This window comes from Leuresthes tenuis, unplaced genomic scaffold, assembly GCF_036924035.1.
Source record: "Leuresthes tenuis unplaced genomic scaffold, fLeuTen1.0.hap1 SCAF_3, whole genome shotgun sequence".
Classification (NCBI taxonomy): Eukaryota; Metazoa; Chordata; class Actinopteri; order Atheriniformes; family Atherinopsidae; genus Leuresthes; species Leuresthes tenuis.
The window spans coordinates 5,591,908-5,616,596 of NW_027325357.1; the positions used below are offsets into that span (position 1 = coordinate 5,591,908).

Here is a 24,689-nt window from a genome sequence, read left to right on the forward strand (position 1 = left end):
TAAGCTCAGCTGTAAACATGAAAAATAAATACAGAAAGACGAGTGCTTGGATTGTTGGTGTCGGAAAGTTACAGCAAGTGGTGGAGACAGACACCCCCATCATCCAACACTGGAAACCTCTGGAGGAGGGAGGGGTTTCCATTGCTATCACACAACTTTACACCCAGTTCAGAAAGACCATAATCCCACTTTCGAGTTGTTTATTCAATCTTCTTCTTTTGACTAAGTTTCTCAGGCTTGTCTATTTCTGAAAGGTGTTTCCTTCGACCACAGGGAGTTTGCTGTTAAGTGTCAGTTGTTTAATTTTAAAATGGGGAGAAATGCTATAAACTTTGGAGAAAACAGGAAGACATCACTGAGACCACACACCACACATACAAACACATACTACCTCCACCTCTTTTATTGTAAGAGCTGATGTACTGATGGGAACTCAAATACAGAACTGAAAGTGGGCTTGCAATGTGTGTGTGTGTGTGTGTGTGTGTGTGAGGAAGTCTAGCAGTGTGCTGGGTGAGTACACACTAACGGATGGGGAGGTTCAGGTTGTGTGTGAGTGATAACGGCTGTTTTCATACTGACAGCAGTTGCAGCCTCTTCGTTCAGTTCACTGCAGTCCGCTGCAAAAGCTCCACCACAGAGGTTTGAGGACGACCCGGCTGACCTTTGCTGTCCAGTCCACAACCCAGCCAATACAGCCCTGGTTTTCAGAATTTTTGCATTCGAGGCAAAACACAGGCTGAAAGCTGAAACTTCATGTGTGATATGTAACTTAAACTGCTTAATCAGTCTGTTATAGAGATGACATTCAATAGCCTCTCTCAGGCGTGCACTTTCAGGCATGCACTACCAGCAACATGAACATATCGCTCTCAACATGGAGGTGCAGTTACATTAATACTGCGTGTTCTTATATTTTCACAGCATCTGAGCCTCGATGTTTTCAACTGCTCACGTCCACCATTGTTTTATTTGTTAACCCAATGCAGCGCGTCGTTAGCTTGATATTGAATTTTCATGTTAAAACGGCAGGTTATTATGAGGATAAGTGTAAAGAGTGTTGTGTGGTTGGTGCTGCTTCACACTTAAAGGGTTAGGAATCAAAAAAGGCTGAATAGATAGAATTGATAAGAAAATACCTGGCACTGAGCAGCCATAGATATATCCTGTAGTTTACAGAATCCTCCATCTGATAGGCTGCGATTTTTTTAAATAAAGAATATCTCTTTGTTAGGATCCAGTGGTAACATCTTTACATTGGGCCCGTCTGCATGTTAGCATTATACTTTATGTAACAGTTTGCAGTTTACATGAGGTGCACTATTAACACAAAATCTAACATTTTTACTTTAAATCTGAAGAATAGCTGTATTTTTTCACCATTTTGCTATCAAAACCAGACGATGACTACAAGCAGAATCAATAATATGTTTTGCAAATGATAATACTGAGAACCTTTTATCGGGCTGATAATTATTCTTTTACAGTAGGTCAATTAAACACTAACTGTTTTATGAACTCTATAAAGATTAACTTTTATCACACCCCACTTTATATAATGTCCAGTCATCGACGGATGAGAACATTAAAGGAAACCTGAATAACTGAATGTCCTAGCTTTAACAGATTGATGAAACCATCAACGTTATGCATTTCATGTCCAATGTCAGCATCAACTTTTGGTATTTTGCTTTATTTGTTAGCCCATATCATCCATGCACAGTAAGTAGGTTGGAGCGGCGGTGGTGTAGTAAATCATAATCATATAAATCATCCTGGATATCTAGCTTAGAGTGTGAGAATATGTTTACTTTTCACTAAACTTTTTACAGTATGAGGTGAAGAATGAAGAGACAGTAATATAATACATGTCCATAGTTTACAGTAACATATAATCCCATCTTTTGTGTTTGGTTGGAGACAGACCTGCAGAAATTTGATGTAATTTTAAAACCATTTTATTAAGATTTACACCAACGCCTGCTGTTTACTATTATTCTCTTCATGTAAAACATGTGATAAATTATATTGAAAGGGATTTTTTTATGGCAAATGTCTTTGCTCTTGTGTTAAGAATGTGTCTCTCATCTTTGTAGTATTTTAAATAAAAATGCTATATATGCTCTTTATGACAAATCCTTAAAGTGTAAAAGAATTCCAGCAAAGCCACTGTGTCTGTGTGTGTTTGTGTTACACCTCCTCTTATCAGTCCTGCTTGTTGTCACTTGTTTCCACTTGAAGATGAAAGCGAGTTACTGCATCTAAAACAACCCGACACTTGGCCAGACAAACAGGACTGCCTCCTCCCCCACCTCCTCTTCACCTTTGTTACTTTCCAGCAGAAACACTTGATTCCATTATAGATATGTGGACTCTCTAGAAAGAAAGTCAGCAATAATGTGCAAAAATGTGCTGATTGTTGAAAATGTGTTTTTTAATCTCTACTCGCAAACCTCGAGTGTAAAGCGAGTCACAAAAATTGTTATCACAGGGTACAAAGAGAGGATTTTTCAATAATACGGCTTATGTTTGCAAACTGAAGCCCTTCTTTTCTTTATTCTAGCTGTCTGGATCTGGCTTTGTTACCCAGTTCTTCTCATTTGTACTCCAAAGTGGGATCTGTCTCTAATGTTGTCAGAAATCCAGGCAATTGTGAAGGTATCCACCTCTGTTTTCACAAGCTTTTCACCTAACAGTGCGGGTTGAATTTTATCAAAAGCACTGGAGAAATCAAAAAACATGATCCTCACTGTGCTGCCTGCTTTGTCCAGATGAAAGTGAGCTCACTGAAGCGGGTAGATGACGGCATCTACAGCTTCAGCTGCAGGATAATAAGCAAACTGTAATGGGTCCTAAAAGGTGTTTACTTGCTTGGTGAGTGGTTGTTCATTTATCTACATGTTTAAGTAACTTTGGGAAGGACAGGCCTACTGAACCCCACATTGCTCTCCAGTGTGTCCCTCGCTTGTAAATACCTTAGAATAAAGGCATCTGCTAAAAGAGTGCAATGTTAATAGCTGTGAAAAGTCAACCATGTGAACCACAGTTCTTAACATTTGTCTCTTAAAATGTAAACAAACCACAGAAGAATGGAGTTGCAGTGAGGCCTAGAGTTTATTGGTGAAATTATGATGTGATTTTGGTGCATTTAACACCATCTGGCTGTTGGATTTGCACTGTGGTGTTCAAATGCAATCTGAGAAAAAGCCCTGAGTATGTTTATTTCAGTATGTTGTCATTTGGGGAGCCACTCAGTCCATATAATTCTCAGAATGCCGCTAAAACTTTTCAGGACTCAGACGCAGGGTTTTTCAACAGAACATTCATTTTTAACACGATCAACCGCTTGTCAGTAGTTATGAAGTTGTGGCCTAACAGTCTTGTGCATAGCTAAAGCTAAACTGACTGTTAAATTTAGACTAAAGGGGTAGTTCTTTTGTGATTTCACCCCAGGATGAGTTCATAAATAAGGGCCAGTTCTGTTTTGACATCACTTGGAGATCTGCGTGTAGCCCAAAATTTGTGTTAGCAAAGACTGTTGACACTGCAAGTGAGACAGCTGTGGCTGACTGTGGAAAACCAGAACAGTAGTTACTGGATCCAACACCTGTTGTGTCAGTGTATACTTTTTCTTGTTTGAAAAGGTTTTGTTCGTCTCATTATTCATCAATTAAAGGGTACATTTATGAGGACACTCACAAGCTCATATTTTCTATTTTTCCTTGTTCTGCCTGTGTAGGAGTTGTGTTCTCTCTCATGTTGTCATACATTCGAATGTTAGACGCTAATACAATAGGTATGCCTGTGGCATGAATGGAAACGTTTGCCATTGTGCAGAGTCCTAATCTGTCTGCGCATGTGGACACAATGACTATTCATCCTAAAATGACTGTAAATATCCTCTCTTTTAACTTTGCATCATCACAACTTGTACATTTGCTGATGTAGGCTGACACCAACACAAACCTCCTGACATAAGGTTTTACGTCAAAGTATCTCGCCGTTAGCATGCAGTGTTAAACACGGAATGGCTCCATCTCATCTTCTGACAGCGGCAGCCCATCTTCAACAGACTGTAAGACTGAGGGATGACTGCACAGCTGCAACACACACGTTGAACACACATTTGACTTTTGACTTTATAGATGAATATAATGCAACATGGAGGCACACACTTGATGTTTCACTGTGAAATAGCCCAAACACACAATGGATCAAACCTAGATGTAAACAAACATTGGCACAGTAATGTACCAGAGGGGGTTTTACTCAGTAAAGCCAGCTTCACTTTAGATAGACAGATTGATAGATGTTGGATTGAGAGAATGTGATTTGTGGAACAGAACCAGAGGACAGTTGAGGGGTCATGTTCAGGTTAAACTACTGTGTGACAGTGTGCTTGCATACAGCGTGACAACAGGTGTGTGTATGTGTTGAGTCTGTCATCACACAAGCACACAATAGGATCCTTCTTTCTGACAGCAAGACGAATGGAAGCAACAGATGCACACATAACTTTTACTTACAAAAGAGTGAGTGTGGATATATGAAACAGAGAGGGAGGCCAAAGGAGGGGGAGAAAAGGCGAGAGGAACGAGGAAATACACAGATTTCTTTTTGTTGTGGACACAAATGCAAGTGAAAATAATTCAAGCGATTCAAATCTTTCACAGGAAAGTTGAGTTTCGGTCTAAATTTATCAGATTCTGCTGTGCTTCACAAAGCAGAGCCACTTAAAAAATCTCAACACCGGACAGATACTGTCAGTTCATGTTCCGTTTAAGAAACATAAAACTCTGCCTCCCAAAAAAGGTAATGGCAGTTTCAATAAATAAAAAGAAAAAAACACTGAAATGCAATCTAGAAATCCTCATGTCTTTAGTTTTAGATGGACTGAGGTGAAGTGGAAAACTGTATGGTCTGAACAAACGAAGACATATTATTATTGTGTTTAATTATTATTAATAGAATTATTTCTGAAAATCTTGGCTGCTGAGTCCTCTAAGCTAAAAAGAGGGGCTGGACTAACAGCCTTTCTTCAGCTAAAATTTGAAAAGTAAGAGCCAGAAAACATGTCTGCAAGGCTTGGGTAACTTTATTTGCTAAGTACATCCAGACAATGCCATTTTCAGAGAAACTCTTGCATATTTAAGTGGTTTCAAAATGCCCAAAACACACATTCTGCACATATTACAACAGTATGGCCCCATACTGAAAGAGTCTGTCCTTCCTGCTGTCCACACCTGTTGCAGACTAAAAACCTTTCACGCATTATACAACAGAAAATACTCCAAATAAGGCCTTGAACTGTTGAGCAGATTAAGGCCTATAAAGCAAGAATGGGAGAAGACTTTCAAAAGCATCTTTCACACATGCGTCGCGCCTTCTTGGGGCAAGAAAGTAGTTAACCTGCCACTGTTTTCCTCGTAATTCACACATGCAAAATAGAGGCGGAACAGCCCCAAATTGCTGTGTCCTTTCGTTCTACGATGCTGGCTTAATGTGTGAAAGCAAACACGAGGTCGGGTAGTCTTGCCTGTTACTCCCCTGCCACTACAGAAGTGTAACAACGTGAAAGGGTCAAATGTGACAGCAGTTGTGCTCGTTAGTTCACAAATGCCTAAAGAATTGTTGAAGAATTCTTAGAAATGCTCCGACTTTCTAGAGTTTTCCTGTTGGCATAAAAAAAATCCTTACTTTCTAAATAAAGTTTTGAATGACTGATAAATCTCTTGCTCTTACTATAACTTATATAAACATAGTTGTACACCAAGTTTGTTGAGAGTTTTTTTGTCATGCATGATTCCAACCAAAATGACTTTTCAGAGTAGGAAGTGAGTCCGATTAGAATCTGAACAACAAAACTGGATGAATACCTAATCTAGTGTGGACACATCATCTTGAGTCACTGTCAGGACCTAAGCTCCCTTCAGGGGGTCTAGGGGTGGAGACTTGGGAGATCTGGGGGTGAAAGAGTGAACTAGGCGTTGAGGGGATGGGTGGGGGTCACCAGCTAATGATCTTAAATCCTTGACAGGTCAAAGGTCTTTTGAAGATCCACTTCCAGGACACAATAGAGTCTTGTTCTTCCCCTGAGCTGAAACAGTCATTCAACTACAGAGTATTGGCCTCTGACCCCTCCCTGAATCTCCTGTGGAGAAGAAGTTTGCAATTCTGACTTGAACGCATAATTGTTCCAGTAATTGTCCGTGTCGGTTTCATGCTCCAAACTCGGTATGAGCAATTTAAATCTTTGATGAACGAGCCAATCGGAAGCGCTTGCTCATGGCAAAGATTGATCAGACTCTCGTGTTTAAACAGTGTTACTAAGTAAAATTCCTCCAGTGAGCCTTTTTAATGTTGGGGGAGTTCCACTAAAAGCTTGAACACAGATTGACAAAAACCTAAAAAAGCATATTCAACTGAATGATTGATCTGCTCGGATTTTCTGTATCCTCTATGATTCACCAAATGTTAATGATAAAATAACCTTTCTGCAGGCAGCTCAGTCCCACCATTATAGTTTCCTCATGGAGGATTGTGTTCCTGTAGACCGTCTGTAGACAGAGCTGTGCAGCAAAGGCGCACAACGAATCAAGCTCACGGAGAAGTTTGCATGGTCTTCCAAAGAAAGGCATCTGCCACAGTATGCAGCCCACTGGAGTGTAGCTCCTTCGTGGACACGTCAAGCATAACAGCTTCCTAATAAAACAAAAGTCTAACATCTGTTTTGTGGAAGGGAGTTTGATTAGAAGACTCTCTTATTTCAACATTATAGTGCCAAGGACAATTAGCTTAGCTTAGCATAATGACTCCGAGCAGCTAATAAAACATGGATATGTCTTAACTAACACTGCTTATTTACATTTTAGCTAACTGTTTGTCAAAGATTGACAAAAAATGTGTCCTCTCCCTCAAAATTTTACAATGAAACCTCTAAATATTCTTTGTAATTGTACTCGCCAAACAAAAAGCTTTTTGTCCAAAGTGACTTATGAGTGAGAAACAACATTCAAGCTTCAATGAGTGATAAAACCTTCAAATAAAACCATCAAAGCTGACTTTTTAACTTCATAGCATACACAGACATGTTAGCTAGTAATCACATTTCATAACGTGCACGTCACATACCAAGTCATGCCACATGTTATTAATAATCCAAACCATTTGGCATATTTTTTTATTGTGTAAAATACCACAACAAAAGCTTAAAATGACATCCGAAAAGTTGTAATTATATGCATTGTCATAAGGTCACGTTGTCTTCACTGACTCTGTTGGCAAGTCGCTACATCAACACCACTGTTTGTCCATTAGCAGACGAGCGTGAAATCTTCTGCTCTGAGTCAAGACTCAGATATTTGACCTAAATTCATGACACAGAGGCAGTCAGATGAAAGGAAACTTCAGGTTTACTTGCAGAATGTTACCAGGCAGGTAGACGAACAAAAGGCTCAGAAAACAGACAAATTCCAGGTCAGCAGACAGAGGTTGAAAAGAAGTTAAACTGACAGGTGTGGGAACAGCCTCAACACAATGGCAAAATACTAAAAATACAGATATAAACTATTCATTTGATCAATAAACACCAAAATAATCTTTTTAGTTTGTTAAACTTTCAGTTATCTTCTGAAAAGAAATCGTAAAACCTACAGAAAACTTTTATGGGCGTTCACAAGAATTCTGTTTAATTTCAAAATCAAACTTTTCGTTCCATGTTGAAACCCCAGAATTAGTTTTATATCCAAATTTCACCCACACAGGGACAGTACATAGGTGGAGAAGCTGTTATTCATATGAAAACCAACAGATGTCCACAAAAGTGTTATGTGAGAACTGAGTTTTTGGGAGGTTCAGTTTCTTTATTAGTTTTTTTTTTAAATGTTAGAACATTCCCAGACGAATGATGTGACTGGAGAAAGAAGATATTAAATGACCAGAATATGGGAAATCCTCAAGGTTTTACGCTATTATTATCGTTTAATATTTTTTTAAACAAATGGTTTCCTTGGTTTGAGCAGAGGCATGATCGAGCTATCAGAACAGTCAGTACATGTCTGCTCAGTCAGTAAATAACCTTCTGCCAGTGAAATGTTGGTGCTTATAAAGAATATCGAGCACAGTTTTCATTTCTCAGGATGATTAAAATGCCTTAAAGAAGTCACACACACACACACACCATCCCTTCATGCAGTAGCTCACAGTTGTAGCAGTTCACAAACACTCCTCAGAGTTTTAAAGGCACTCTATCTTCTGAGAACAGCTTTTGTCGCTGAGGTCCAACTGGTGTGTGCGCGTGTGTGTTGCTGTAGACGAGCAACACATGTGCCATTCAGACTGCAGTAGTGAACAGAAACACTGTTCGTTTGTTTCTCTCTGTGTGTGCTTTACTATTTTTATGGGGTCCGAAAGCCAGGAGCTCACCACACAAGAGGCATCTGACAGCTTTGTGGAGACCTGAATATCGGCACCCACAGATTCAAACAAGTTTTTGGGGATCAAGACTTTGTTGGCATGTTTGGGTCGGAGTGAGGTTAAGGCAAGGGTCAAAAGAGAGTTCCCCCAAAGCTAGTAAGACAAGGAGTTGTGTGTGTGTGTTAGTATAAACTCCACAATCTACTATGAAATTACAGGAAAACTTTGCGGACAGAGGTGATCATATGTGTTTGTCTCCTGCTGACTGCATGTAAAATTATAGGGCCCCGCTGTGGGTTGTACAGAATTTTACTGCATGTGTTTGTGTGTGTGTATGAATGCTCTCCAAATTATAGAGGTCTCTATGTACTGTGCATAAAGACAAAGTGTGTGTGTGTCTGTGTGTGTTTACTCTTGATGGAGGAGGACCATTTCAGAAATTATGCAAACATCTATAAACAGTGATTTCTGTGCATGTTAAGGCACTTACGTCAGCATATGAGAATGCAACTATTAAACTTGCTCAAGCACGATACCTTCACGCTGTTGTGTGGCATAATGATTATGAGTAACAGCAGCTTAAATAAGTGCACAGGCTTCATTTCTAATTACTCACATTAATTAAGAGCGCATATCAGTTTACTTGAGCTGAGAGTTAACGTGAAACTGGTGAAAATCACATGCAGATTAATCAGAGAATGTAAATGCACATTGTTTAGCATAATTTAAATACCTTACATGATACTCATGGATACTATCATTTTCTCCTCAAGGTCTAAGTTTCTGAACATGCACACCAGACAAGAAAGAGTTCATGATTTACCAAAAAACTACAAGCCAAGGTTCTGTGGCTGAACTCCTCTGTTTACCAAAATATTCTGGAGTCAAATGTGAGGCCATCTGTCCAGTAGCCAAAGCTTGGCTGAAATTGGGTCATCAACAGGACAATAATCCCAAAAAACAGCTGCAAATCTGCAACAGAATATCTGAAAAAGAAAAGAATCAAGGTGTTGAAACGGTCCTCACCCTCAAGAGAGCTGTGCAAAAAAAAAAATGCTGCAAACCTCAATGAACTCAAGCAAGGTTGGAAAGAAGAGTGCACGGGCCAAAATTCCTCCATAATGATGTGAGAGATTGATATGACTGATTTATGTTGCGCATAAAACAATTACCGTAAGTCATTGCCTCCTGAAGGTGGTTCTACAAGCTGTTGAATCATGTCCTGCCTCTGGATTTTGACCTCGTTTTTGGTAAATAAACACTAACATGGTGTAATATGTGTAATATCTTGTGCTGTTGATAATCTCAGATTGTAATTTACCAAATGATTTTATATTTTGTCCTAATAGATAAAATGTAAGAATTCAAAGAGAGTACCTTCTGTTTCACATGACTGTATGTAATGTGGGTGACCTAATTAATGTGTGTCTAAGCCATTAGATAGAATAAAAATGTATGCTAATGGGCGTGATTTATCTGCCACACAATCAGAATGTTTTTCTCCTTTTGTCAAGATAATGTTGAATGAAAATGATTTTAACTGGACCTGAATCATGATTTGATTGCAGTGAATTGGATTATATTTGGCTTGAACTGGATCGTATCTTCAAAGTGCCTCGAGATGATTTGGCGCTATATACAAAACTGAATTGAACTGAACTGGAATGATTAAGGTTTAAGTTCTCAGATGGTTTTTTAAATTAATTTATCTTTTAATTAAGCTGAGAAATAAAGGTTTGAAAAAAATAGCTTTTAGGTGGCTGTTTTCAAATGCTACTTTGAGTTTTTTTTAAATGGTGCCTTAGAGTTTATGGACCGATGAAGCTTTTAATGTCATGCATCATAGCCGTAAAGTTTGATCTACGGTGTCAAACACTGCACTCATTTCTCATTGAATCTTTATCTCACAAACCTCTCACAGGCAAATTTATTCAAATTTTCCATACACAGGCCATGATTTGCATGCAAATGGTTCATCTTGCACAATTTGACACCTCCGATAACTCATAGCACACCTGTTCCGTCGGTTCAATGTGAACCTCTGAAGATTGCATTTAAGATTTATTACATTATCTATTTGTTTAAATGTTTCCACTCCGAATGACCAGTTAAGGGAATAAAAACTCAGATTTACAAGGTTTAGTGCGGCTCTTCCTGTTGAAAAACTAGCACTGACTGTAAATCTCACTCCACTAGAAAGCATTGTATCAGTTTTCCTCTTCATGTGTCCCCATGAATTTCCTCTGTGTGACTGTTGAATACTGAAACAAACAAAGCTTTCATGCAACATTTAAAACCCATGGGTTTAATAAAATGAGTACCCCTTTTTTTACACTCGATTGTGGGGGCACATAACCAACGCAGACCCCATAAATGAGCTGGCACGTTATCCGACATGTGCAGTTCTTCTGTTTCCCAAAAAGGAGCCATACTTTCCAGGAATCTGACCAAGCTTTATATACCGCCCATCCTTCTTAAGTCCTCTGCAGCATGGCATTTTCAATGTGTTTTTTGGGAATGTATATAGAGAGAAGGGGGTGTCCTTAAAGCTTTTGCCTTTATGATCAGCGGGGTCTCCAACTCAGAGGAACTCCCTCCCTGTTTTATATTGTTGAGTGTGTTTTGAGGTTGGACCTTGAAAGCGTTCTGACTGGTAATCAGCAGTTTTTAACATGATCAAACAGCCTCTATTATGATGGAGGACAATAGGGCTGACAGGGGAGGTAGGAAGGGGAGTGCATGAAAAGATGACAATAGATTTCCCCCCTTTTTAACCTCCTTGTATGTTCTTTTGCATTTTTTTAGTGTGTCCAACCACCAGCGAGCAAGTACAGATGCACAAAATGTCAATGAATAAACATCAATTTCTTTTCCTGATGACATTGTTCACAGTTAACTTTCCACGAGTAGAAAAAACCTTATAACTGTGTTAGTGTCTTTGTAGGATGTAGAATTCATTGTTAGACCAGAAAATGATGGCAAAACAGAGCAACTGTTGAAAAAAACAAACACAAACCCTGGTTTAGGTGTTTATGATGAGGCTGATTTGGGTAAAATCTTATTACTGAAGTTTACATGAACAGTGAGTCAGTCAAACAGTCTGTTAGACCACCTGTTGAGATCTGGCTGAAACTCTTCCAAGAAACACACACACACACACACACACACATTGTACGAAGTTTTAACGCCTGTGTGGTAAGTGTGCTGCTGCATGTGAGAAAGTAGCAGGGGGCAGTTTAACTGTTTCCCTTCTAGCCAATGGCAGTGCAGAGAACCCTGCTTTTCTCCAGCCAATACCTTCTGTGGAAGGTCTGATCTCAGCCAATAGACTGCTGAGAAGGGAGAGGTGGTCCACGTGGAGGCAAACAGCCCCCAAAACACTGAAAAACAGGGGATACTGCACTGTTGTGAAGACAGGAAGGGCATAAGGATGGAAAAATGTAGCAACAAAATGTCCATGTGACTCCACACTGTCCCTCTAACTTTTTTTATTCCTCTTCCTGAATGAGTGGGAGAAATGCACATAAAAACACTTTCTCTAAAATTCCTGTGAAAGAAAGGTGACGCACTCATTTTCTGAATCGCAACATGTGGATTGAATTTGGAGAATATGGTGTGAATCATCAGCCGCTCAGCTGGTAATGTTGACACCAGAGGAGGAAGTCTTTCCACGTCCGAGGTGTTGTTTGTTTGTTAAATCAAACACATCCCTGTCAGATGTCCTTCATCTGGCAGCTGCACCGGTGGTAAATGCTCTTACAATCAACTGTGAATTGATTCAGCTGAATAAAGACTTTTGCACCATTTTAGTGAGACAAGCTTTGCTTTCACCAGCTTCCTCTTCACCACAACAGACCGGAGCAGATCCCTCATTACTGCTGATGAAGCCCCAGTCCATCTGTCCATCTCTCGCTCCAACTTGGCATCACTCGTGCAGAAGATCTCAGACACTTTCACACCAGGACAGTCCAGTCCAGTCACACCTTCGTTTGGTTTGGTTCACTTTCACACCGCACTTTTGAAAGCCAAACCGCCTGGACAACATCACACCGTTTACAGCTGCTCGTTTGGGGCTGTAAACGAGCACTGACCAGGTGGGGAAAAGCATAAAGAAGAAGAAAACCCTGCACATCGATTGGCCGGGACTGAAAACAGAAATCCATCCCCATCAGCCAGCTTATTCACAACAAAAACAAACCAAAAATGCAGCAAAAAAGATGGCTGAGAGCCAGAGACTATGACGTGCTGCTGTGGTTACACAGACGTCACTTTCTCTCTTCGGTTCACTGGATAGTCCGTTTGCATTTCCCACTGTAAGCGAAACGCACCAGAGTTCACTTGGAAGCAGACTGAGACCCATGTAAAAACAACCAATAACCATCTCTGAAAAGATAGTAACCAGTTGGTAAAGATTCTGTGCAGATCCACAAGTTCGAATGGAAAGCAAACTGAATTCATTTAAACTCTAAATTCATTTTTTTGGTTTGTCAGGTTTTTCCTGCGAAGCTGCTTATGTGATATCCAAACACTCAAAAACACTCCAGTCATCTCCACGAGAGCATGAGAAACACAGACATTGATTTCATTCCTTCACCAAAGTGAGAGTTGAGGTGGAAGTTTTCAGTGGAAGAACCCATTCAGTTCTGGTGAGGACTGGCAACACTTTTGTTGAATAAAGGCTAAACGGAGCCTTCACTCTGAACGTTCTTGTTATTAATGTGACATTTTCTTTCAGCAAGCATCCACTGGTTTTATACGAGTAATGTCCAGTCCTCACCATGCTCCACGACTACTTTTTCATTGAAACAATGTCAGAATAACCTGTTTTGATGCATTTCATATGCATTCATACATTTTGCAGCACCAACCACATTCAGTGTCGTGAGCGTCTGTGAAAGAGAGAAAACTTCACACATACAAGCTTATTGCTATTTTGAGCTTAAAGACCAAAACAAAATGTTATTCTAAGTGTTTCTTCTCATAGACACACACACATTGTGGTTTATAGTAAAACAACGTATGTTCAGTCTGAGAGTCTATTTGTCGCTTCTGAACTCATTCATACAAGAACTATATAAGGAGGTTTTTTTTTACTTCTCACCTTCACCCTGCTGTCATGTTCAGACAATAGCTTTGGACTAAAACTGGGTCACAGTTACTGGAAGGTTTGACCACAGTCAGCAGCTATACACCAACACTTCCTGCAGCTCTTACAGAACACATTTCATACACTTCAGGGGGCCGATAACCTTCAAACTCCTACGGTTTACATCACATGTATTTAAAAGGTTTCCACTTAAACATGCGCTCTTAGTTTAATGTCGTAACACACTTAAAGATTGACTTTTAAAGATTTCTGTAGCACGACAGCACATTCAGTTTGCACAAATTCAGACATCTGTTTGTGCTATTTAACGTGTTTGAAAGTGACTTAGTCATGGGAGTCTTCTCAGCAAATGAAATGATTAGATGTGTTCTGTGGTTCTTGAGAAACTCTGGAGAAATTACTCAAATGACATACCTAACATGAATTAGAATTTGGAAATGGATGTTTTTTAAACATAAAGTAGAGAAAACGTAGGTTTTCGGTTTCATAGAAGTAGGTGAAATCAGTTAAATCAACTAGTCTTAGTTGCTAAATGATTAAATGAAAATGAACTACTTCAGCGACCTCCTGGAGACTTGCTGGTTTGTAAGGAAAGTAGGTTTTCTTAGTGATTTTTAACATTAAAAACTTTAAAACGTTTAAAAAGCCAAACATTTACTCTTCCTCTCATGAATTAAATAATCACCTCCAGTCAGAGCCAGTGTAACGACATACACATGTCCTGACAGAGAGCTATCCTTCATTTATAAAGTGGCAGCCGATTAGTTTGGTGATTTTATGATTCATGCAGCCTCCAGCACAAGTGGGAACAGACAAGAAGAATGCAAATTAATGCTTATTATAAAGGAACAAAACAGCACTGGGTGTTTCCTTATTGATTTGAGTTTGAATTTGCTACTATTATTACGGTGTTGCTGTCATTTAGATAAGAAAAATGTTCAACTTCAACCACTGCTGAGAACTGGTTACCAAGGTGCGAATGGAGGCAACCCAGTTGCCCGTCAACTATCAAGTTTGCGATAAGTTCAAGTTGTTCTGAGCGAGCGTGTTGTGGAAAGTCCCAGGACTGAAACAGAAAGGCTTTTGTGGTAGCTAACATGGCATGCATGTTATGTCATAAGGACTTTTTCAGTGTAGTTTCACCAAGTCTGCAGTTTGTTTGAATTACTTTTATTACTTCGGCAAAAATGTGCCACCATGAGTTCAGTGGGCTGCTGTAGTCACAGAGTTACCTCAGACTGGCTTGTTTGGGGTGATGCTCACCTGTGGTCGTCACTCACCGCTGCGTGTTATGGAGCGTTAATGATCCTCTCTAAATTCCACTTACTGTTCTAGGGTTATTTAACCTGAAAAGTTAATTGGTTACGTTACTCGTGAATGCCAAAAGGAACACTCTTTTTAAAAGTCTAAATGAAAATAGACTTTATCAGGAGCCTGCGCAAAAAGATCAATATATTGTGGAAGTAATAATAGATGATAAAAGGTTGAAGTTTGGATTAGTTGTGACATTTGATCTCTGAAAAAAGCACGAGTTGTGATTTGGCTCTGCCTTCCTAAGCGAACAAGTTATTTTGGTGGAAAAACTGAAGATCAAATGTTTTTCCCAGAAAATACCTTGTACATTATTGTCCTTTGTTTGTGTAAAATGCTCTTTAGTCCATATCATATTGTATATTTCTCCACAAACACCCACGAGAGGCAATTCTTTTTTCACTGTCTTGTTCTTTCAACACCAAATTAGAGCTCTCTGAGATTATCTTTGGCTCAACCACATGAGCCTCAGCTTATTTAAGATATTGCTTTTTTATGATTTTGTTCTGCAGTATTTTGAGAAGAAAACTTATTTATTCAATGTGCTCAAAGCTCCGTTTATTTCCATTTAAGCTCTGAACCTGCATCATGTGGAACTGCACATAGACATAGTTTGCAGAGAGCAACAGGAAACTGCTTGTGGATGCTCTTGGGGTTTTAAATGTCATCTATGAAAATATGCAGACTGACAGGTCATTTAAATGCAAGTAAATGAAGCTGAAGATGTGAAAAGCCACGTCAAAAACCATTTGACCTTTGCTGCAACCATCGGTTAATCTCCCATAAACAGCGAGGGGATTCCTATTCGCCCTGTGGTTCAATGGCAAACTCTGAGAAGGCAGTCGATTGCTCTTTTTTTTCCATCTTTAAGTCACAAAGTTGGGAGCTGAAACTGAAAAGTAGTTCCAAACTGACAGTATGTGGTTTTCTACGCTCTTTCTCTGAGTCACTGAGTGAGCTTTACGGGCTGGAAAATACAGCGGGGAAACTTTCTCTGCACTTGCAGTGCACATGAACTGCCGCATGTATACGGTGATGCATATAGAATCAGATACGGTGAGTGCGTGTATGTTTTCTGCTCCACTGTGTTCAGACGTCTACGGGGGAAACTAGTCCCTCCACAGACTCCACAGCCCCTTAAATCATCGCCACCTAGATGGACTGTGAAGTTTCCACCGTAGCAAACATAAAAGCAAACACACGACTGCACACACGCCCACACAGATAAGACTCTAGATCAAAAAGCATCTTCAGATCAACATCACTTTGCTTCAGCACGTTTGTCATTTCCGTTCTAAAAAGCATTTGCTTGAGCAAGCTGCTCTTGTGGCATACTGTAATACTGTAATCTCATTGGTCCAGGTATCCTTCATTAGGTGGGTCCTAATGAAGGCCTTTAAAGTACTAATTACCAAAGAGTTGCTGGTTTGATTCCCGGCACTTATAAACATGCTTTTTCTGTAGATTAACATAACTGCAAAACCAAACAATCACCCACAAACTAGAGCAGAGTTTTCAGTAATTGTATGACTAAAAGTTGGTGAAAACCCTCCAGAATGTCCGAACACACTTTACTCAGCCATGAGTGTCTGCTAACAAAGACATCTAAAGATGCATCCCACTGTCTCTTGTCTACCAAATACCACATAACTTCACAAATTCCCAATATAGTCAGCAGCTCATCTGAAAAAAAGGTAAAAGCCATGTTGTGAACACTGGAGGATGAACCGAATGCTGGACACCTGAGGCAGGTGTATAGAGAACTAGAAGAAAAAAGTCTTTAACAGAACAGAGACAGAGCTGGCTTAGAATCTGTTGATTCATCCATTTTCCACATGCGCTTAATCCTGTTCAGGCTTGCAAGGGAATCTGGAATTTATTCAAGCCGCCATCAGGCATGACGTTGGGTACATCCTGGATGGGTTGTCACTCTATTGCAAGGCTGTGCCTCAGAATGGAAAGCCAAAGTAAACCATCCGCAACAAAAGTAAATAGCAATGACGAAAAGGGATCTTGCAAAAAAGAAAAAGCACCCAAGGACTATTTATAAAGAGGAGAATAAGCCCTGTTAAGATGCAGAAGAGGCAGTTAGCAACTGAACCCGGGTGTGAAACTCAAACAGGAAGCAAAATGAACTGAAATGCATGCAGGAAGTGAACATGAAAAAGGAGTTTAAGAGAAAACCATAGAGATACAAGGAATCTACAAAATGCCAATCATAGAGTTCCACATGGAGATCTATCCAACAGCGCCTGTCCCAGCTGTCATTGGGCGAGAGGCAGGGTACACCCTGGACAGGTTGCCAGTCCATCGCAGGTCCGCATTAAATCTCCTACAATGGTGACAATGTAGAGTCACCTGACATGCATGTTTTTGGATGGTGGGAGGAAGCCAAGTGTCCTTGGGCGAGACACTGAACCCCATATTGCCAATTGATGCATCCATCGGTGTATGAATGTGTAGAAGAAAGCCCTGTGTAGCCGACATGGACTAAGACGTGCTGGATGAATGTATGTGAGTGAATGGGTGGCATTAGTGTAAAAGCACTTTGAACAGTGAGGAAAGTGCTATACAAGTACAGTCCATTTACAACAAATGCAGACACACAGCAGGTGGTTAGTGTTTCCTTTCAAAGACAAAGACCTTAAAAGTGTTTGCACGGCTCAGCTATTTCATTTTCTGCAAAATTAGTGTTTTATAAAGTATGAAATGATAAGAAACTTGATACAGACAAAAAGCTGTGTCCATGTCTGAGAAAACAATGCATGATTTAATAATATGGCTCCCTTGTGTGGTCTGCTGTGCAGTTTGTCCTTGGTTGGGGCACACATATAAAGCACAGAGGGTGGGAGATGGGAGGATCTATAGGATACCAACAGTATTTGTCCCCCCTGATGGCCCCCTTAACTGGCTCATCTGTCCATGTCAAGATGCAAGCTTTTACAGTCCTTCATAAGGATTAAAAAAGTGCAAACATAAGTAGAAAGTGCAAGGAAGCTGACGAACCCTTTTGTTGATATGTGGCAACAGCAGATGTATGATGAGAACAGTTTCTGAGATGGAAACTAAATTGAATTTTAAGCTGCATTTAGACAGATTATCTTGTTTTCTCTTGCTGTATTATGATGATAACCCTTCACTTTCTGTTGAATACCAGCTACCAGATGGGCTGGAGACAATTAGAGGTTTGAATAGAGTTTTAAGGATTACTTATGAAACAAAAAGCAGAATTAATCCTTTAAATCTTCATAAAACCAATCCTTCCTGTCTGTTTTTGTTTTGTTTTACATACATCCTTATTATTACTACATTATTATTATTATTATTGTTCTCTAATTGAACAGCTGCTTTTGCCCAGTTTTTGGACATTCTTTTGAATACAGATTATTGACAGATGGTTGTATTGCAGCAATATGGCAACACACACACACACACACACACACACACACACACACACACACACAGAGCTTCAAACTGTTCTGGCTGATCCTTCTTCAAGAGGGGGGGCTTGTTACTTTCGTCACCCCACACATTCACACACATTTATCTCTCCTTCTCTCTGTTTGATGACTCACACATACTTTCATTTTCTTCTCAAACACCTCTGCAGCCTGGAAACACCTCCAGTTTTGACACAGCTCAGTGACTGAACTTATTTTTGTCATCAGAATGAAATTTCAGCTGTTTGAGCATCACTTGTTTTTCTACTTAATAAGAATTGATCTAACAAATGACAAAAATACCCTTCTCACCATTTTGCATGAACATCTTTGACACTTTGGAAACTACATCAGCAGAACATTGTTCAAACCAGACATGTGACCACAAAACAGTGTTGAAGTGTATCTGCCAAATAATAGAAAATGAACTCTAGAAACGTACACTATATCGCCAAAAGTATTCGCTCATCTGCCTTTACACGCATGTTAACTTAAGTGACATCCCATTCTTTTCCCTTTGCAGCTATGACAGCTTCAACTCTTCTGGGCAAGTTTTCCACAAGGTGTAGGAGTGTTTTTATGGGAATGTTTGACCATTCTTCCAGAAACTCATTTGTGAGGTCAGACACTGATGTTGGACAGAAGGCCTGGCTCGCAGTCTCGGCTCTGATTCATCCCAAAGACGTTCTATCGGGTTGAGGTCAGGACTCTGTGCAGGCCAGTCAAGTTTTTCCATACTAGACTGGCTCATCCATGTCTTTATGGACCTTGCTTTGTGCATTGGTGCACATTCATGTTGTCTGGGATGAGTTCAGTCACATTTTAATCATTGCCAGATTGACACAATTCATAAAAGTGTTTACATGCTCTCTGATGCCCAAAGCCCTCATGGAACAGGCTAAAAAAAACTCAACAATTTTTCATTTCACACAAGTGGGAGTTTTCTTATCTTTGATTTTGAGCATTTCTTTTTTCTTGGTCATCTCTTCTAAATGCAAATCAAAACACAGAAATGACAACCTGGTTCCAGTTAACACAGGATAACTTAACCAATCAGATCAACGGAACTGAGCCAGTTTATAAAATCAAACTCATGTCACTCAGAAGACGTTTTCACAAAGCCTTCAGTGCCATTTCTTTGCTTTTATTTCAATTAAGAAATCCCCTCCTGGCCTGACTTGTTAGAAGTTAATGTGCCATGGAAGAAACTTCTTATCTCAGTGACTTCAGTCCTGGCACTTCATCTCCTCAAGTCTCCAACGTGAAGTAGAGTGAATTAATGGTCCTTTAGAAATACAAAGAACATACTCCATAACAAACTCCATAACTTACAAGTAAGAAGCATGTAGCACAAACAACTTCAATGAATGGGCCCAGAATTAGTTCGTCTTAACCATAGAATGCTAACGTACTAATGTACAATCACTAATGTTGGGGGTATTTTACACGATATAATATATCACCCCCCAAAAAAATACTTCAAAATATATTAAATCTCAACAATACATGGCAAATTAAGGTACTCTTCTTTGATTTCTGGGAATACAACATACCATAAAAAATACCATGGTGGACCCTAAAAAAAAGCTCTAAAATCACTGAAAAAATTAATTGCCTGGGTTAAAATCACCTGACGTTTGTGTTTTAGGGCTAATCATCAGAAAAGGGATTTCAAAGGATTTAAGGTTAAGGAATGAAAAACAGAGAAAATGTATATGGACTGTGAAATGTGCATCAAAAGTGCAACAAGTAATGCACAAGATGTAGAACGTTTCCATTTAACGATTACAAACTGTTGGGCGAAATTGACCCATTTGAGGATTCTTTGTTTACTGTAATAAGAAGAATCTAATGTTCAGGAAAACCTTGCTGCAACCACTCACATAGCAGTAATCAGTACTGATCATGTGGGGGTTAAAGGGGATCTTTGATGCTATGAAGGTAAACAACCACAGCGTCACAGGGCACTCTTCTGCAAAACTCCCACATCCTCATCTACATGTTTTTCATGAGTTCAAGTCTGGGTTTTTTTGAGGTAACTTTTTTCCCCCCCTGGAAGGTAACTGGACACATCTGCTTTTTTCTCTCCTGTTTATGGAGAAATTTACAGACACAGCACCCCCACATTTATACCTGGAGTTTCGCTTCAGCAGTAGTTTTCTATTCAAAGTGAATGAGAAACACCAAACACAGGGGCTTTCTTTTTGTGCTTTACTGGTATGGTTATTTCTTAAACATTGATGGATTGATTGCAGCTTTCTAAACTTTAAGAAATCTGTGAGTACAGCATTATCTAATGGCAATACCTAGAAATCATGTCTCATTTATACACGTATTAAGCTTTTTGTCATTTTAAATCAATAAACGGTTGGGGTTAAAGGGTAAAAGTACAGAGCATGGTATCATCCAGTCACGGTACATAGTGTGAAATGACATGTAAAACCACAAAAAGATACACTGATAATATACAGCCTGACTTGACTGCAAAATAAGACAAGGCTGGTTGCTGCTGTGAATAAAGAACAGGCAGCACAGGGTGTTGCTCTTTTAATATTTCCTCATAGATATTTTCAAAATAATTTATTTGAAATTAAATTAAATAACATTTGAAATGTCAGCAACGCCTGTGCAGTTTAACTGTGTATGAAAAGTTAATGAAACACCACCACAAAGAATAAATAAAGAATAAAAATAATTTCCCCGCGTCTCACGCCATATTTGGAAAGCCTAACCGCCTTCAAGAGACATTCAAACAAAGAGTAACAGGGTGCCAAAAAGGCACCTAACTAGTGACTGCTTTATTAGTACTTGTTGGAGCGTGTGTTTGTGTTTCACTACATTGATGTGTGTGTTCATGTTCTCAGTGCAGCTTTTATAAGACTCTCTCTAACAAATGAGTCATCCCTCCACAGCGGAAACTCTTTGTCTAACCGACACTGATACCACTATCTTCACCTTAGTCATTCAGAAACTAATTTGAAATGTTCTGACCTCAAATGCATTTGAAAACTGGAATTGTAAATGGATGAGGATGACAGGATACACACTTTTATTTATAGTCCTCCTTCTTCCATCGGTTCAAATACTATCAATACGAAATATTTCCAAAATGTTCTTTTGAGAAGAACACTTCCATAATTTCCATTAATGCATTTTTTGCAGCAAGACCAAATTATTATTTCTAAAAACAGATTTCTCATATCAAATGATAAAATTTATTTACTGAACTGATTACCACTTATTTCCCACTGTTACTCAATGACTGCTCGGAGGGAATAGCCTATGATAATCTCACATAAATTAATTTAGAATTAAATTACTTAGGTTGTGATTTGATATATATATATCAGAGCCTCAGGAACATTGAAGTTTACCTAAGTTTGAAAACTTATTATTATAAGTTATAATATACTTATCATTAGTATACTGAAGAAGAAGATATTATGTCAGGTCCATAGTTTAAAACAGATCTATAAATAGAAACGCAAAATGCATGTATATAATGTATATCTAAAAAGATATCTAGAAATAAACCAAACTCAAGATTTTTGTCCTTTCCAGACACGAGATGCATAACGTTAATGACTAAATTAAAGTCATGGCATTCAGCCTTTGCATTAATGTTCCTCATGCTTCATTCAGACATACCTGTGACAGTAAGTGGGTCTACATGATGAGATTAACTGGATTATAGCTATAGTTGGGTTATGCTCCTTATCTGAGGATAAGGGTAATTATCCTTGGATATATGGTGGAGAAAGAATTGAATCACTGGCACAAAGCATGCAATACCCGAGTACGATAGCATGATAACATGATAGTACGATAACATGTTAAGTTGTCTTTCAAGAATCATAACGGCATCACATGTGGCTTTATTTATCACGTATGCCACAAGTTAAAAGTAGGGAATGTTAATATGTTGAAGCAACTGGACCAAAGCACATCTTAACTTGATGATAGGAATTCTTTTTATTGAAAAAAGTTGTCAATGTAAAAGCCATGCTTTTAATTGTGGTGTCCAACCACAAACATCCTCTTTAGTTTAATTTTACTGTGGGGCTGAGAGCAGTTAATGCAGATCTTTGTGTGTGGGACTCATTAAGTCTTCTAGATTGACCCGAAGGTCCACTGAGTCACAAACTGACTCCGAACTGGTAGACTGAGTTAGTCATCAACAGCGTTTGAGTGAAAACTAGAGATCACTTTTATTGTGAAAAGTCCTGGTGGTCTCTGTGGCTGTAGGCTGCAGGTCAACCAATCAGATTCGTCTCAGTGTCTAAGCATGCTGACTGATTGGCAGATCAATAATTTGAATTAAAACAGGGTACATTTCAGTCATATTGCTCTAAAGACTCTTGTAAAAAGCCACAGCTATTTCAGTCTGCTTAACTAATTAAAAACATCAAACTGCTCAACACAGAAATGTAACAAAACCACTGAGAGAAAAAAAAGAAGGGTGAGTCACTCCTATTGTTCTTCAGCTTTTTTCACCTAGAATTTCACATCTGATGACTTTTTTTTCCTTTCAATGCTTTTATCTGTATATACGTAGGTGGGTAAAAGCCCTTCAACTTGTGATTGATCTAAGATGAGCCACATATCAAATTTACTCAACAATAACCAGGTAAAACACAGTCAAACTGCAGTCAGAACAACAAAGCAAGCTAACTGTAAGCAGGAATATTTCCCCGAAAGCCTTTTTTTCCCTCCATTACGTTCAAATTAACTTAAAGTGTGTTTCTCCCTTACGCAAACTAGCTAGCTAAAATTGAAAGTTTTTAGAATGATAGATGCTAAAGTAAAGAGGATTTTTCCAGTCCTGCACATTGACTATTCTCAAGGCAAAACATACATAGAGTGCATTCAATATCGTAGCAACCAGTAATCTACAAGCTTTTTAGATTAAAGCGTTAACAACAGCTAAGTAAACACGCCAGAGTTGGCTTTCCATCCAGTGGCAAAATGAATCTGAATCGTTTTAAAATATCTTCTCACAGAAAAGTCCATCAGGCTGAATTTTATCCACTGGCTTGGAACTAATGAACGAGGCTGCGTACTGTTGGTCGCAGGTGAGGGTGCAGGCTATGTTGTGCATGGCTGTAATAAACAGGGAAGACGTCGCTAAATGGGAAGCTATGGAAAAAGCCACAAAGTTCTTCTTGGCCACTTACAAGGTGAAAATGGACAGAGGTCTTCATGAATTATTTCCTGATTGGTCAACAGTGACTATATATTTTTTTTCTTTCTCTATAAGCAGATTGTCGTTCTATCAAATTTACCTAAACAGTCAATTCAGAATATGTAGGAAATAATGAGGAAAACTCAGCTTATATCACTGACATTTACCATTAGAAAATCCTCTTTAGGTGGCTGGTCCATTGGCAAACCATCGGCTGAAACTCATTATAATATTCATATATATGTTTGCTGTTCACGGAGAATTGTGTGAAAATAAGAATCATTGTTTTATAATCTTAGAATGTGCATTTGGTATCCAAAGACGTCCTTCTGCCATGCTGCACCAACCCTTACCTGAGTTTTCTGTTGCCACAGAAAATACTTTTGGTGTTTTTTAATGGTTTTCAGTCTCCAATTTATCCCATTATGTCACTATGGACCTTTAACTTCAATTTACACATTTAATTTACTGTCACATATGACAGAACATCTTATGGGCCCTTTTGATGGGAAATATATGAGTTGTAATAACAAGAAAAGCATGTAAAATAAGCAATGGGTCTTTCATAAAAGTAATGCATTATCAGTGTCTTGACTCATCTAAACTGCAAAAACACTATATACTATCAATTACATCTGAGCTTTTTCTCACACTTTCTAGCCTTTTCTTTTGTCTGCATGGCGGGTTTATCACCATCTATGGGTGGGAGTGAATGGGTGAATGAGAGGCCTTTGTAAACATTCTGTCCATGCAGATAAAGGGAGTCATTTCTTAACTTCTCAGCATTTCTTTACTGTTTTGTTTGCAGCTTCAGATACTGCGCTTTATTTCAAAGTGTGTTGTAAAGGAACAGAAATGATCATGGGGATGTTGGGAACCACCAATGAGGCAGGTTAAGGGAAACTGTGCACACTGGAAAATACATTTCTGCTCCTGCGTGAGAACGTAACACAGGAATCTGTTAACACATCTACACAGAGTCAGCTGAGGAGTGTAAACACATTTTCTATCACTCAGAAAATGCAACAAGACTAGTCTGCATAGAAACAAGCGTAGAAATTCTTTCTCGAAGCCTCTAATTTTACGTGATTGACTAACAGCTTCCTCCTGTTGGGCAATGTGTTTTTTCATCAGTTCCTGCACATTTACAGTGCACAGAATCGTGGTGATAACAGTAATGTGTGATCTGGTTGTGAACTGCTTTAATTGAACAGGGAGCAGTGTAAACAGAGCC

The 24,689-nt window shown here is 39.1% G+C and overlaps 1 protein-coding gene across 1 annotated transcript in view; it reads left to right on the top strand.

Moving 5' to 3' along the window:
* mych (myelocytomatosis oncogene homolog) overlaps positions 1 to 24,321 on the top strand; it is a 51,160-nt gene extending 26,839 nt beyond the window's left edge. Inside the window, exon 4 of the transcript XR_011915166.1 lies at positions 24,309 to 24,321. The gene's annotated coding sequence lies outside the window, so the exon portion shown is untranslated. The remainder of the gene's footprint in view (positions 1 to 24,308) is intronic.
* Positions 24,322 to 24,689: the final 368 nt, after the last annotated feature.